Below are 15,774 nucleotides of genomic sequence, written 5' to 3' on the forward strand. Positions count from 1 at the left end.
GAGAGCTGACACTTATACCTGAATAGGCAGTAGTCTGTTTCCCACCCGAAGGGCTAATTACCCCCTACTGATAGTCTGGAGCCAGGGCTGGGAAGGAAGGGTCTGTGTGCACTTCAAATACATTTCTTTGAAGACAACCCCACTTCAAAGGCACAACTGGGTATAAGTACTGGGTCTCTGGCCCTACCAAGACATTATACTAATGGACCTATGAAGATTTCTACCATGAGTAAAGACTGTTGTGCCACAAGGATTGCCACTCTGCATGACTGCTGCTCTAAAAAATCTGCTGTTCTGCTTTTCTGCTGTGCTCCCCTGCTGCCTGCTGATCTCTGTTCAGCTGAGGACAAGAATTGGATCCATCTCACTTGAACCCAGACAGACTCAAAATGCTTGCTGGCTTGCCACCAGTTATGTAGCCTCAAGGCCATCAAAGACATTCTTCAACCCTTCAGCAGCACCTGGACTCTGCCATCTGTGTGTCCTGCCCTGCCAAGTGGTGCCAGTCCAGCCCTGGGCCCTTGGAGGTGATTTATTCTGTGCTGATCCATCAAAACTGATGCATCAATGACTTTACACAGATCAAAAGCAACCAATCGATCTTCGACGCCAACGCAGCTGCCACTTGATGACATCGCTTCTATGGACTTGTGCAACGATAACGGATGGCGTGGTTCAACGATGCATTGCCTGCTTCATGAAAGGGTTCATCGACAAAGCCTTCACCGACTGTACGAATCGGAACTGACAGATCCCCTGCATCCATTGGATCGACGACGATGCATTGCCTCCTCTGCTCCTCGCATTGAGTCTTTGACCTCAAGGCTTCCTCCATTCAAGGTCTGTTTTTAGTGGGGCCTGCATGAGTCCTGTGGGAAGGTGGAATCTGACTACATGGTTGCCCCCACGTTGTTCCCGTTTTTTTGATGGTTTTTGACTTAGTTTGGCTGGGAACCTGCTAATCAGGTCCCCAGCCTAGCTGCTTCCTCTCTAAATTGATTCCATGTACCGTAGGTACATCACAGATTGGATTCTGAGGTGCCCTTATAAGTCCCTAGTATATGGTATACTATGTACCCAGGGCATAGGTACCCCAGAGGCCTACCAGGGGCTGAAGCATGTATTACATCACCCCTGGAAAGCCCTCCAAAATGACACCACAGGTCTGCTACTGCGGCCTGGGTAAGGTGGTGCATGCACCCCGCACTGAGATATAGGTTAACTATATCTCACCTATCACTGCACATAGAAACCTATCAGTCACCCCTATGGCAGGCCTTATCAATCCTGAAGGCAGGGTGCTTGGTTATATGTTAGAGGGTGACCAGGCATGAGCTGAGCCCCTCTGCAGCCTTCGGAATCTATCCTCCGGGGTAGTCAGTAGTGCAGCCTGACCTTATACTCTTAAGTGCATTATAACTAAAACGGTTAATTCTAACTTTGGACTGGCTGCCCAGAAACATGTCGTGTTTGGTGTCAAACACCCTGGAATCATACCCCCACACCAATAACTGGTGTGAGAATATGATCTCATCCTTCTAGAGGGAGAGACATGACAGCACCGGTATACCCGGTACCAACTTAAAAGAGCCCTGGCATCACAAAATGGATGCTGCAGCCACAGACATGGGTCTGGCCTCCTGCTGCTGACCGAAACTCTGGCAGATGAGGCCTGGACAATAGGTTTCCTGTCACAGGGAGGTGTAACCACCTCCCAGACAGGCTGCTGTGTATTGGGGCTGGGTGGGAGCACTCTCTGAGTGTTTTGAAGTCCGGCACTGGGGGCACATTTGGTGTCCCTGTGCATAGTCCAGCTCAAACCGATTCAGGGGCTTCCAGCCCCTGCTCTGGCGTAAAAATGGACAAAGGAAATAGGTAAAGCCACCCCTCTTTCCAAAGCCTCCCATAGGTGGGTCCCCTGAGATAGTTCAACCCCTTTCTTAGGTATAAGTAAGGAACCCCTGGCAGCATATCCCTGGATGAAACTCTGCAACTGAATCCTGGAACTTCGACGCTCTACTCAAGAATGGAGGATGGAAGAAATCTCCCTTGGGGTCAAGGAGTGACTCCTCTGCTTGGCAGGCACCAACAAAGCATTTGCCCGTCTGCATCTCCGAAGCTCCCGATGGACTCTGAAGTATCTGCAGCCAAGGAAGAGGATTTCTCAGAGGACGACCCGAGTCCCCAGCAAAGCTGAGACCTGCAGCCCTCGTGAGTAACATGGAACCAGAACTCCTGGTCACCATGCACATTTGCAAGTGCATTTACTTCTCGACGTTTCTTGAAGTTGTGCTTTGGGTTACGTGTAGCACAAGCCCCGAGCACCATCTGCACTGAAGATTGTGGGCCTACACTCCACGAGTATTCCGTGAGCCTGCTTCTTGCATTTCAGCTCAAGGCTCCTTCGCGATCCCTGGTCCATCGACTGGTGGGTCCCTGTGAAGGCAACTCTGATTTTCCTTGGGCTTCCCTGGTTGCTCCAGATGTGCCCTGACTCCCCACCACGTGGTGAGTTCCTCAGACCTTGCTGGTCTGCACCGAAGCATCTTTCTCCTTTCTGCATGGGTTGCTGTTGCCAAGGCTTGTTGTGTCCAATCTGGGCTCTGATGCTGCAGCACTTGACATCCTTCATGCGACAGATCGAATCCAGCTCCTGGTTGTCCTCGACACCTCCTGGTCCTCGTGGCTGAAGAGTCAAGCTTCACCTTCTTCACCTGAAATACCCGACATCTGTGGGCATTTGCCTATCATGCTCCTGGTCACTGGCTAGTGACCCAGACTCTGTCCCCTCTGCTTTCAGGTTTTTCTCAACTTCGATCCAGGCTTGGATCTCTTCGAACACTTCGCTTCTTCCCTGCAGCAGCAGTTCTTCGCCAGCTCCCGTTGAAAACGACGACGCGACCCGACACCATTTGACACCTATGCACCCGGCTTCCCTTGGTGAGGTAACTCGAATACTCTGGTGCTCCCATGGGTGTTGACCCTAGAACTTCCTAAGTCCAAAATAGTTTGGTCCTAGCTCATCTCTAAGTGTCCCTAATCTTTAAAAATTGAACCGCGACTTTCCCATAGAAGCTAACGGGAGTTCGCGGCTGTGTTCTCACACTGCACACTGCCCCTGTGGATCCCCTGTGTCACTACCTTGGGTGGTTCCTTGGGGTCTCAGTGATTCTACAGGCTCTAGGCCTTGTGTCTAGTTAAGTCGTGGTTCTTATACCACTATTTTAGTATATGGTTTGGCTCGCCCCTAGGGCCTGACGTGTATTTGTGCTTTTTTACGGTAATATTTGAAGTGTAATTTATGTGTTTGGACCTATAGCCTCATAAAGAGACTAGTAGGGCGTGTTTAGAAATAAATAGATATATTTATATATATACCTGGTGTGGTTGCCTTTCATTTAGCCATTCAAGAGATTATAGACTGGTAAAACAAGCTGCTTTACATTCCTTCAAGACTTATCCTGAAGGCTGCTCTCCATAAGTACCACTAGGATAGCTTTCAATAAAGGTTGTCTTTAACCTAGCATCAATAAGGGGTTGATTGGACTGGTGCAGGGTGCCCACTATAACTAGTGGACAGCATATACCAGGCCAACTTCTCACAAGTCCTGTAGCCGGTGCTGCCCTTCTTCATGATCGGCTTGAACTTTACATTTACCCCGTCTAGCACTGCCAAATGTCCTTGGTTGACGCTTTAAAACTCTAAGCACTATAACTTAATTTAATCTTTAAACAAATTTAACTACTGTTCTACTCATTGGATTTTTGTAATTTCAGTATTGTCTATTTTTCTAGCCCTGTGTGGAGTATTTTTGTGGTGTTTTCATTGTGGTACTGTGTGTGTATGTTGCACAAATACTTTACACATTGCCTCTTTTGAGAAGCCTGACTGCTCTGTGCCAAGCTACCAGAGGGTGAACGCAGATTATCTTTCAGTGTGCATCTATCTTATCATGACTAGAGTGGTCCTTCCTGCATGTACAAGGTGCCTACTCTGTCAACCAGAAACTCAATTTCTAACAGCATCTCCCTTCATATGCCCATATCTATAGTACTCATAATATTCAGGGTTGAATTTTTCTGATGACTTTTTTCTCAGGGAGCCCATCTTTCTTTTGGTCAGGTTGGGATTAGGAATGCTTCCACTGGGAACTATTTTGGGGGCCTTCAGAGAACTCCTTGTTTTTATTCCCCCCTTTCTTCTGGTGTGGGCCCTGTCCACTTTTGTGTCAGGCCACAGATACCTTCAGTTTCCTGGGCAAGCTCCCAAGGTGAGATTGCTGACAATTAGGTGTTGGCACAACTCTGTGAAGCCATTACTGAGCATGTGCTATGTCAAGAACAAATCATACAGCACATTCTCAGTGCCTTACTGGAATAATCAAGATACACATAGTTAGCCCTTTCTTCTTCTTAGTGCTATTTAAACATTTTAAATTCCATGCCTCTGATTCTGCTGATTACATTTAATTTGTTTTGGTGTAATTTTATTAGTTAAGATTTACTCTTCTTCCAAATTGGTTTTGGACTTTTCTTGTGTTGTGTTTTTACTTTATCACTGTTTGTATGGTCCTGAAATCCTTTAACACGTGCCTCTAAATTAGGCCTGGCCACGTCTGTGCCAAGCTACCAGAGAAATAAGCACAAGTTAATTTAGTAACTTTTGTGGTACACCCTGACAAGGTTTGTGGTTGTTGCTTAAAAATCAATAAACCGATTTATTACACTGACTATGCGCCTCTCAATCAAATTTGATGAACCATTTAGAAACATATGTAGAGAAATGTGATTAGCAAAATTCAAGTATATATTAAAGAGAACATAATCGCACTATTGCAAATAGACATTACAATATTTAGGGCTCCAAGTAACACCTTTATATCCTGGCTAGACTACTGTAGTGACACATGTGAACTAAGCATTATTTGCCAGGTTGGAAACTGAATGTATACTCTGCTTTAGTCAGTGTACCCTGTAAGGTCTGAGGGCTAGGTGTGTAATGTATGTATATGTGCCATACAAAATGTAAAACCATTCAAAAAGATGATGTCCACTTTGTTGGCAGTGTTACATTTTTCACTCAGCAGGCCTACTTTTAAATAAAGTCCTATTTTTATACGTTTGCTCTGGATAATAGTAGAAAATTAATGAAACTAAATCCAAAGTTCTTGTCACTTTTTATACAAAATCTAATGTAATAGTGAAAGTAGATTTTTGATTAAAGTAATTACTAGCGACTTTTGAAGGTGTACTTTGTGCTGCCTCAGACCAAACTGAAATCAAAATCAGTTTGTTTGGAGGCCTTCTCTTCAGGAACTGTAATCAGGGGCGGCTCTAGGCTCATGGTGGCCCTGTGCAGGGAGCGTAGGTAGGGGGCCCCGGAAGAGGGGGTCCGGGCGGACCTCAGGAAGGTGTTTTAATAAAACGTCCAGAAAAGGCGTTAGATGACCAGTACCTGCGGCTGCTCCTACCCTTCCGAATTCGTCTCAGAACGATAACATTTAGGAGGAGGAGGGCATTGTGACACATGACGTGAGGGACTGGCACAGACGGCTGCAGGCCCATGACAGGGGGGCCCCGGACCCACAGCCCCCCCACAGAGAAAGAATCTGTGGCTCTTTGCCCGGAAACAGTAATATCGATACCATATCAAATATGGTGTCTTACGCATGGCCATGTTCGTTGCAGACACTGCATAGTCGCCTCGTGACACAAGCGTTTTACTTTTGCCAAAATTTGCCGCTGCGTTTTGCCAGCACCCCTCCCCGCACACCCCTCCCCGCCCCGGCTGCAGAGAAGACACACCCTTCCACCTTCTGTCTCCCCCGCTCCAGAACTCTTTCTGTTGCAGACTCCTCTCGGCTGGTGCACCCCCTAGTGGCGAGAATATCCCACAGCATCACCCATATCTGTGCCCTGTTCCCACAGGACTCCTCTGTGCTCTGCATAGGTCTCCCTGCAGACCCCTTTGTACTGCTGCTGCATATCTCTGTGTTCCTACAGATCCCTTTGTACTGCTGTTTGCATCTCCAGGTCATTACAGGCCCATCTGTGGTGCTGCTTGTGTCTCCGGGTGCTCACTTATATAATACTGTGCTGTTGCATATGTATGCGTCCCTATAGACTCATTTGAAATTCATGTATCTTGGTTTCCCTGCAGACGCCGTGTTACACCATATACTTCTGTTTCCTTACAGACGGCTCTGTACGGTTGCATATACTTCTGTGTCCCCACAGACCACTCTGCGCGCGCCAGCAGACTACAGTAAAATGATGCAGTGCCTCTTATTCCAGCGGCAGCCTTTTCTCAACAGCTGCACACCCTTCCTTGACTGAGCACATTCAACCCCTTCTGGCAGAGCCCCGTCCCTTGGATGGTCAGAGCTGCCAACTGTACACTTTCCAATGAAAAATATTCCAGTGTTAACTCTTTGCACCTGCCTCCCTCCGGCAGAGGCACAACTTGTTCTCAAATAGAACGAACCGGGACGATGTTAACTGTTATGTAAACTATGAGACTAATAACAAAGTTAGATTTTTGTCGAGGTTTCTGTCCCTTAGGTGCCTAACGCCTGAGTCTGGTGACCTGTCCGTGGTGAACTCTGGCACTCGCTGGGCACAGACGAGCCTGTGTGGTCTTGCAGCGCGCCTGGGCACCCCAGACTCACTTGGAGGAAAAGGGGCCCCGTGGTCTGTGTCGGAGCCTCACACGGAAGAAAATTTCCAGTGGCATGGCCTGTCTGTGGTACTCCCCTGCCCTCATCTGGCGGCACATAGAGGCTCTCACTGCCTCTCTCTGGTGATGGTCTCAGCCCTCACCAAGAATAGCACTCTGAAAGCCTCCTGTCCAGTGTACGTCCGACCAACTGTCTCATTAATCTGAAACAATAGCACTTGAAGGCCTTCGGTGCTCTCTGTCATCCCCCCGAAGGAGTAGCGCTTGCAGAGTCTTGTGGCTTCTCTGCGCTGACCCCTTGCACTCACCTGGAAGAGAGGCACCTCGAGGGTGCCTCTTTATGGTGGAGCTGAACTTTGCCATGACAAGCACTACTCAGAAGGCCTCTCATCCTGCGGAGCGTATAGCGGTCCCTGTCTTTAACCTGAAAGAGAAGCGCTTGGAAGGCCTTGTTTGCTTGTGCTGTTCACCGCCACTTACCTGGAAGAGAGGTACTTAAAAGGTTCCACGGCCTCTTTCTGGTGGAGCTGACCTTTGCCATGAAGAACAGTACTCAGAAGGCCTCTTTAACTGCATATAGCGGTTCCTGTTTTTGACCTGAAAGAGAAGCGCCTAGAAGGCCTCACAGCTGGCTTGTGCTGTTCACCGCCACTCACCTGGAAGAGAGGCACTTCGAAGGTGCCACGGCCTCTTTGTGGTGGAGCTGGCCTTTGCCATGAACAGCAGTACTCAGGTCTCATATCCTGCCTATAGCGGTCCCTGCCTTTGACCTGAAAGAGAAGCACCTAGAGGGCCTTAGTGCTGTTCACAGACACTCACCTGGAAGAGCAGCACCTTGAAGGGGCTCCGGTTCATGAGCAGCTCGTGGTGCTCCGCCAGGCGGCTGACCTGTCCGCTGCGCACCACGGCGTGGTGCCGGGCCTCCTTCATGTCGGCGCTGAGGTGCAGGGAGCGGTCCATCAGCTTGCTGACCGTGTTGCTGGTGGAGGAGTGCTCCTCGGAGAGCCGGCTCATGTGGCCCTGTACCTGCTTCACCGAGTTCTCCTTGGCCGTCTGCCACTGGGCCATGCGCAGCTGCTTCTCCTGCACCGAGTCCAGCATGCTGGCCAGCTTCTCCAGCAGGGTCAACACGGTCAGGGCGTTCACCTGGGCCCCCTCGGGCTGACTGCTGGGGGTCGCGTCGGGCCCCTGGGACGTCGGCTCCTCCGGGCTGAGTCCCGGAGCCACCAGCTTGGGGGATTCAAAGCAGTACCTCGGCTCGGGGTTGATGCTTCTCCAGGAGTCCGGGATGGCGGCTTCTGCCATGGTGGACACTGCGCGCCGACGCAGGCTTCTGGGAGCTGTCAGACTTGTCCTGGAGTTGAGGGAAGACGTCCGACTGCTGGAGCCGAGAGATGAAGCCGACTCCTGCAGGGTCCGTCCACACCCAGAGTTTTCCAGCTCCTCCCAGTCCTTGAGTCTTTGGATTCACTTCTGTTCCACTGTGTGCCGGGGGCAGAAAGAGTAAGGTGCAGGCAGTGGAAACCCCTCCCTGCGCCCGCCAAATCCCTGCCGGGGGCCGCCAGGAATATGTATTGTATCCGATTCCTCGTGGCGGCCCCTGGGGTTTGGCAGCCCTGTGCAGGTGCACAGCTTGCACATGCCTAAGTCCGCCCCTGCTGTAATTAGCATCCTAAATGTCCGGACAGGTGGCCTTGGGAAAAGCAATTCATCCACTTTTAAGAATAAGAAATCTTAAGTGGTGTAAACACTGACCATGCAGCAGGGATGTGTTAACATGGATGTGTTAAGTGGGCGAGTGCAGGGACTGATTGCAACACCAAGGACTAGCAAACTAGCTTCCTCGTTAAAGTGTAAATCCCTAATAGGGTTTCAGGTGTCAGATACCCACTGCTTAATTTGTAAGACAGTAAGTGCCAGGGCCCTCTTCAGGAGGCTACCGCAGCTCGCACTACCCATTGCCCCTGCCAGCACTTCCAAAGATAGTACCAACACAACTACTAACCATCACACTCTTTCAAGTGTGACATTTCAGACTATTCCAGGACCCCAAAGCTATATAAATGGCTTAGGCAGCAGGTATTAGTAATTTATTATGCATTTTGAATTAATAAACAACTGTTGTGGTGCTCATCTCTAAACCAGACAAACAGTGCCATGGTGACATACTGACATATTTCCCAGTGTGGAAAATTATGCGCTGGTGCCGAGCACTGGAAGCCACTGGCGCACATTAAGCACAGCAGATACCTAGTCACCTCTTCAGCACTTTCAAATATTCGCATGTGTCTATTGAAAGAGGAAATCCTAGTTTCAGAGCAAGGAGGGAAGATTCCCTCATTTCTATATGGGTGTACCTGAAAGATGATACCAGATGCAGGCAAAGAGAAAGGTAGGATCAGCTACAAAAGTGACTCTGGGAAGGTTAAACTCATAAGAAGTCATGGAAGGAATGCTTGCAATTAGTCTAACCTCTGGAAATCGATTAGGGTAGCATTCTAACCCATTATTTCTTTGTTTAATATGCCACCTCAGATTAGACCCAATGTTATCCGAATCAACGTTCGTCCTGCTGCAGTCTGAACTAAAAAGGCAGGTTCTCTATGAATCAGAGCCTTAAGACTGGTTTTAGCATATCAGACTTCTTCAGTCAGGTGCAGCTTGGTTCCAGTAGCACAGTATACAAGGGACACCGATCTAGACATATCCTAAGCCCCTTAGGGTGTTAAATCAAACACACAAAAGGCTATAGGAGGAATGCTTGCAATTAGTTAAACCGCTGGCAATCTCTCAGGTAGCAATCCACCAATCATTTTTTGCCCACCATGCCATCACAGATAAGACCCAGCCATATAAATAAATAATAAATAAATAAACCAAACAAACTTTATTCGGATTCATAAAAGAAAGCCATAAAAGTTAAAACATACAGAAACATAACACCTACTTACATTAAAAAGATACATATAAAATAACATTCCAGTATCAGAACCCCCACAATTTAATGTATATAACCAAGAATGTAAAAAGCACGGGTTAAGAAAAAAGATCACATACAATACATTTAAAACATAACATGTAGTTATAAAGTGCCATGTGCTAAGTGGGACATTTCTCCCTCTACATATTTGACCTTGTAATGTGGGCTAGAACTTCACATTTTTTCAAGAACCTAGTTATCCGGGCACTAGCTAGGCATCCAAACAGGCCCTGGTATTTACTATAGATTTCAAGCATCCCACAATAAAAAATAAACAATCCTCTTCAAAAACTGCAAATAGAAAAGGGCAGGGCGAGCCTGAAAGAAATTCAACTTCTTTAAAATGGGAACCAGAAAATGCCTTCGGGGGGTTTCATAAAACCGACATATAAACATAAAATGCATAAAATCCTGGGAGTGTGATGGGTTGGGGGTCGAAGTTGTAGATGGTGACAATCTTGCTATGGAAGTAGTCCGAGAGGGTGTCACATAGTTGTTAGAATGGGAGGACGGCATTCTGTGTGGCTGCCGGATTGAAGAATTCCTTGCTGATTTTGAAGAGTTCCTTCATGTGGCTTGCCACTGTGTCAATGCGGTCAGTGATGGCTGCTCTTTTGGTCTCCTTCATGCACAGGTAGTAGTCACTGAGGGATGCTTTGTGAGCGGCTCTGTCGGAGGAGTCCTTGGTGACGTGCCATCGCTTCTCGATTAATTAACAGTTTCGCTTGATGGTTTGGAGCTCTGGGGTGTACCAGCTGGTTTGTCTTAAGGTTTTGTTGGTTTTTCCAGCTTCAACGGAGCAACTCTCTCAGTGCATTTGTTGATCCAGGCGCAGAAGTTGGGGACAGCCTGGTCGAGAGCTGCTCGTATTTTTGGAGGTGTGGAGCTGAGTATCTGTCTGTGTCCATTGGGTCTCAGTTGGCTTGCCCCAGCTATGGTGGGTTGTGCTGTGTTGCTTGCTGATGGGGTGTTAGGCATCAGAGATGATAAATTGGATGATGGGATGGTTGGTCCAGGTCAGCTTAGAGGCATGGGTGAATTTGATTCTGTCCCTGGAGGTAAAGATGGTGTCAAGTGTGTGTCTGACTTTGTGTGTGGGTTCTGTAACTAGTTGGATAAGGCCAATGGTGTTGAGGTTCTCCAGGAGGTAGGTTGAGCTGGCGTTCTTGGTGTTGTCAATGTGAAAATTGAGATCTCTGAGCAAGACATAGTGAAGGGAGTGGTGAGTGGGGCAATGAGGTTGGGGATGGTGTTGCAGAAGGCTGGTCAGGGTTCCAGGGGTCTGTATGCAAGGGTGTCTCCTATTGTGGTCTTAAACTGTAAAGATTAGGGGGTCCTCTGCTCTCGATCAGAAATTCCTCTAGGCATGACAATAGTACATACTGTAACATTCCTAGGGCTCGGCCCATGGACTGATTGTCTTTCCCATGGACTGAGATGTGACAGAGTGCTGTCTGCATATCGACTTATACTGCATAGACGGACCTGTACATACAACCCGGTATTGGGAAACTTGAAAGAAGAGTGTATATCCCTATCACTCTTTGGAAGTTTGTACCATGAGCAGATTAACCTTACCACTATGAATACATAAAGACATTGGATTGTTCGAGTAAGTCATCACATAAATATATACGTCGCCTGCTTTTAACTACTACCAAGGATAGCAATAAGTACTAGACTAGAAAATACCTGTATCTGAGGTGGCTTTTCCTGAGAGGGCATGTTGTTGCCAAAATGTACATAGAGAAACCAGCCGGGAACTGCAGCCGCTTAATGACACAGATATATTGCATCATGAAAAGAACCTAGTCATTCAGATCAAAATTTGTAACAGTTTTGAGTTAATTATAATGTGTTCCATGCATCACTGATCTATGAACTCTCCAATGTTCTATAAATCTGTACATATCTTGACAGATAGTGTGAATGAGTAGATAGATGGATGTGGTATGTATGTGGTTGCGTCAATTCTATCCTATGACAATGACTGTTATTTAAAATATCATGAATAAAAATAATTTTTGTATTTTCCTATCATTTAAGTGTCTGTCTCTCCTATAATTGTCTGTTTGAAAACATATTCATCAAATTGCCCTAGGAACGTTACAGTATGTCTTATTGTGGTCTTGGCATCAATTTGTAGTTGGAAATTGAGGTGTGCCATGGAAGGGGTTGGGTTGTTGTTTGTGGTGGTGCATCGGATGGTTTCCTTGAAGATTATTGTGATCCTCCCACCATGCTTATTGATGCACCCTTGGTGTATCATTTTTAGCCATCAGTAGTGGCAGTTGCGAAGTCAGGGTTCGAGGTGGGGTTGAGCCACTTCTCAGTGATGAAGGCCCTATCTGGGGACAGGGTAGTGATGGTGTCCCAGATGTATGTTGTGTGTTTGCTGAGCAAGCAAGCATTGAGCAGGATGCACTGGATTGGTCCCGGGTTATTAGTGGTCTTCTGAGTGGTAGCAGCCCTGGGTCTAGCATAAATAGAAGGTAATGTGTAGCAGGAGAAGCAGCAATAGTGACAGGTGAAATGTCCTTAGGTAGAATGTGGAGAGGACGTGAATCAGTGGATGTTGCTGCATCTATGGTTCATGGTCAGGAGTTCGTTAGTGTTTTAAAGGCGGAAGGTGGGAGGACCAGGGGTCCTGGTGCTGGGCAAGGTCCAGGCACGGATAGGCACAGATAATTTTGCCTTTGGCACCCCAGAGGCATGCCCGCTGTGTGCAGCCGTACAGCGACCTGCATAAATAGTCCTGGGAGGTGGAAGGGGCTAGCGGGGAGGTGAGAGACTGGGGCAGGAGCAGCCTCAGAGCAGGAAGAAATGGCAGGCATGGGTGGGGGCAGGGCTTTAAGTGGGCAGGGTCTCACCGGGTCTGAGCACCGGCAGTTTTTTTAAGGGGGCCTCGAAACGGGTCTCTACCGGGCTCTGTTTTGTGCCCTGGCACAGGCAGTTTTTTTTTTTTTTTCGGACTGCAGTGACAGAAGGCACATCGATGTGCGAGTGGTGAGCGTTGTAGGGGAAGGGAAATCCTTTAAAGAGAGTCCCTTTCTCTATGGATTTCCCTTCTCTCTTTGAAACTCAGGAGCAGCAACATTGTCATGGTGTCACCAGGGCTTTAAGTGGAAGTTTTTTTCAATATTATATGCAAGCCATAATTTCTGCTTATTTATCTTATGCAACTAGCAAGCATTGACAAAGCCAATAGTCCTGACTTGTAAGTATGATGTGACTTGTTGTATCATATATCTGGACGCAATGACACGAACAGCAAAATACCAGTCGGGCGGCACACTGTGCTAAACACAGATTTTTAGCTTATGTGTTTTTCAGCCGCGCCCTTAATTACATTGACCACGCCCCTTTGAGAGACCCCCCAGTTTTTTCATCCAACTTAAAGCCCTGGGTGGGGGGGACACCAGCAAGACGAAACTCAATGAGCTCAATGGGTCAATGAGCTAACCAAAACACTATGCAGTACCAGTTACCAAATTAAAACAAAATCAAAACCAATCTAAAGCCAATAATTAGAAATTAAAGCAGTGGGTAAATAAATAAGTAAATAAGCTCCTGCACTTGACCAGTCAGACTTGTGAGCAGCGGACGCGAACCGAGGACAGCAGAGGTTGGGAGCACAGTAGCAGACTTGGGAGAGCTGTGAGCAGCAGCAAGGGAGTGGCGCAATGACCAGGGGTCACTTGCACCCTCTAAGTATCTACGGTCAGATACCAATGCTTTAGCAAAAGATTCCACTTTATAAAAAATAAATTAATATATATAAATTTTTGAAAACCAGTCTGTGCATCTAAGACTCAAAAAGTATTTTATTAAATTTTACCAAGATCTGAAGAAGACCTTCCTTTTCTGCTCAGCCTTTGTTAAGAATGCACTACTGTAAAAATACTTCCCCTTGCAATACCATGCACTTTAAGCAAACCAGATCGCTAATACTTAGCATTTTTTTTTTGTCCTTTGGAATTACATTGGGTGATGTATCCTACCTTTTGTTCTACCTATGTTATTTGCATTGCACAGCAACTGGGTATTTGAAACAATGAACACCAGAGTTTCTATTTCGTTGCGTATTCATTCCTTTTTAGGTCTCGCCTACGCAGGCAGGCAAAAAGACCTTTTGCAATCGCTTCGGCTTTTCAGCCGAAAACGTGCACGCGTTCCATTGCCTTTAGTGGCAATGCGTGAATGTGTGGCGATTGCCTTGCGGGAGTGAGCTTGACACCATATGTTTGTAATTAACTTACAAACACACCTGCGCTTGTTAGTAATTTGTAATGTCTGCGGGATACTAAGGTCTTCGTGCCTCTCTCTTTTTCCTGTGTTTGCACTCTTTTCGATCAGTGGATGTCCTGCACTCCTTCGTCTAAACGCAAGTAGTTTTAATGTTCCAAATTATAAATAAGTTTTCATGCACGCAAACGTCCTATGACCGAAAAGAGAGAGGTATTTTAGGTTGCAAAACAGCTCACAAGTGTAACAATGACATCACAGGAAGTGTCATTACATGACCATTCAAAACATGACATCAAATGAAGTGACCATGTTCATCCAGTGCAACAGAAGAAATCACGACGGTGACCACATAGAAACATAGCTGCCTTTGCAGACTATGTGGGGTCCAACGTGGCTTGTCTTTTCCTAGCCCCATTTCTCACTTGTGTGTCAGCATAACTTACCCTATCCTTTCCAGCCTGCTTATGAGTCGCAGAGCCAACAGGGTATCCAGCTTTATCCCCCCCTAACACCGGTACAATGCACACATGCAGCGCCACTATCGATATTTGTGTGCGCATTAAAAAGTAAGGAGGAAGGAAAGATTCATGGGCAGAAAGGAGACAGCTATACTAAGTACAAAGGGGAGAAAGTTAGGAAGGATGAAACAAAATTAGTAAAGATTAAAATGAAGGAGATGCAAGAAGAGAGAACAGAAGGTGGTGAGAATGGGACAAGGTGAAAGTAAGGACGAGAAAGGGATGAAAGATGACGGAGAGAGGATTAGCATACCTATAAACCTTTCAAGACACAAATGAGGGTGATATTAGTGTGACATGGTTAACTCCTTTGGAAGGCTGGCGATATTGGGGGTTGTAGGCAGTGACAGTTCACACTTATAGGCGTTGGGGCTCTGCCACTCGAGTTTTCTGTCCCTCATTAGTATACCAATGGTGAATAATGGAGTATTTGTCACTTTTGGTATAATAAAAAAAATCCAACCCAATCAAGAGTTGAGCAGCAGCCTCAGAATGTGAATATTTCTGATTGCCGGTCATCAGGCAGATTGTCTAATCCTGTGAAGTCTCTGTCCTGGTTACAGAGGTCCAATTCACCTAGGAGCCACCCTACTGTGACGTGCTGCAAACCCATCCGTACATATAGCAATGGGCTCTTTAGGCTTAAGCTCTGTACTGCCTGGGGCTAGCCACCAGTAACAAGAATAAGGGCAACCCAATAACCCATTGTGAGCTTGGGTAACAATATAAACTGAGGTAAATGAATAACAAGGGGATAATTTACAATAGTCAATTATCTATTATTCATAGGTCTATGCAAAAAGAAATAGAGTCAAACTGTGGAATATTTAGTGTTAAATCTGAATATTAAGATGGTGTACAATAAGATAAGAATTTTGTTAATGAGTTTTAGAAGTCATTTGGACAACGATAGAAAACAAGCATTGGCATAGCCAATAGGTCTCGCTTTTGTGACCTTATAAGTATTTAGTTATGCAGCACAATATCCTTGGTGCAAGAACATCAACCGTTGCATGACTAAACACTTATAAGGTCCCAAAGGCGAGACCTATCGGCTATGCCATTGCTTGTTAAACTCATGTTAAGAAGTCAGTGATTTATAAAACAATGCCTTGAGCATGACTTTGACAATGTCTTACATTTTGACTAGAAAATAAGCAGTAAGTATGCCGATGCCCCGACGTATTGCCTTTGCTTGTTCTTTAAGAAATCTTCTACGATTTATGATGGAAGGGGGGCCTTCATTTGCAATGCTTACTGTTGTGGCCCTCTGCTTTCTTTTTGCCTGATTAGTCTCAGCCCCGTATTACTTGCTTTTTCCAGTGTTACAGGGGCATCAGATCGAAAACGAC

The 15,774-nt window shown here is 46.6% G+C and overlaps 1 pseudogene; it reads right to left on the reverse strand.

Annotated features, from left to right (window-relative positions):
• Positions 1-4,494: 4,494 nt before the first annotated feature.
• Positions 4,495-15,774, reverse strand: part of LOC146855962 (uncharacterized) — a 74,735-nt pseudogene continuing 63,455 nt past the window's right edge.

Source organism: Triturus cristatus, chromosome 4_1 (genome assembly GCF_964204655.1).
Source record: "Triturus cristatus chromosome 4_1, aTriCri1.1, whole genome shotgun sequence".
Classification (NCBI taxonomy): domain Eukaryota; kingdom Metazoa; phylum Chordata; class Amphibia; order Caudata; family Salamandridae; genus Triturus; species Triturus cristatus.